At 47.8% G+C, this 659-nt stretch overlaps 1 protein-coding gene across 2 annotated transcripts in view; it reads left to right on the top strand.

Annotated features, from left to right (window-relative positions):
• PELI1 (pellino E3 ubiquitin protein ligase 1) overlaps positions 1-659 on the top strand; it is a 43,749-nt gene that overhangs the window by 361 nt on the left and 42,729 nt on the right. The gene's annotated exons all lie outside the window — the stretch shown is intronic.

Raw genomic sequence — 659 nt, 5'->3', positions numbered from 1 at the left:
TTGGGGGGTGTATTTTTTTTGGGCGGCGGTGGCGGTATATGTATTTTTCGGGGGTAAGAACGAGCTCTCCCCCCGCCTCCCCCGCGAAGTCCATTGATCGCAGCCTCCCGTGCCGGAGCGCGGAATGGGAGCAGCACGCAGGCGGGTGACAACAAAACAAAGGGAGATTTTGTCTGGCTGTTGTTAACCTGAAAGATCTTGGTGGGAAAGCTTGCTTCTTTTTCTTTGGACTTTTAAAATTTTTTTTAAAACCCTAGCTCTTCCAAATTTGATGTTGTTTTACTCTGGAAAAATCCAGATGGGCGGTGGGTAAGTTGTGTCTTTAATTTTAAGCTTCTTGGGGGAATTGCAGGGTTTCTCTCCCATCTCCTCAGCTATGGCTCTTTTGTGAGCAGCCCGCCGTCCAGCGCAACTTGTGTCCGGCTTTTCTTTTCACTCTTGTTTTCACCTAGTTAAATAATGCGTTTTCAGGAGGATCTAGTACGAAGGGGACATTTCTGCCTGCAACAGCTGTAGAGAAGATAGTCAAAAGGCAGGGGAGAGGAGCAGTTGTGTTTTCAGCCGAATAATTTTCGTTCATAAAGGGTATATTTTAAAGCAGTTATGTTTTTATTACCAGAAGGATTTTTCTCCGCCCCCACCCGCCCCCCGCGCCCCGC

Source organism: Corvus brachyrhynchos, unplaced genomic scaffold, assembly GCF_000691975.1.
Source record: "Corvus brachyrhynchos isolate BGI_N302 unplaced genomic scaffold, ASM69197v1 scaffold312, whole genome shotgun sequence".
Taxonomy (NCBI): domain Eukaryota; kingdom Metazoa; phylum Chordata; class Aves; order Passeriformes; family Corvidae; genus Corvus; species Corvus brachyrhynchos.
The sequence above is the reverse complement of the archived record's forward strand: the minus strand, read 5'-3'. Positions and strand labels throughout refer to the sequence as shown.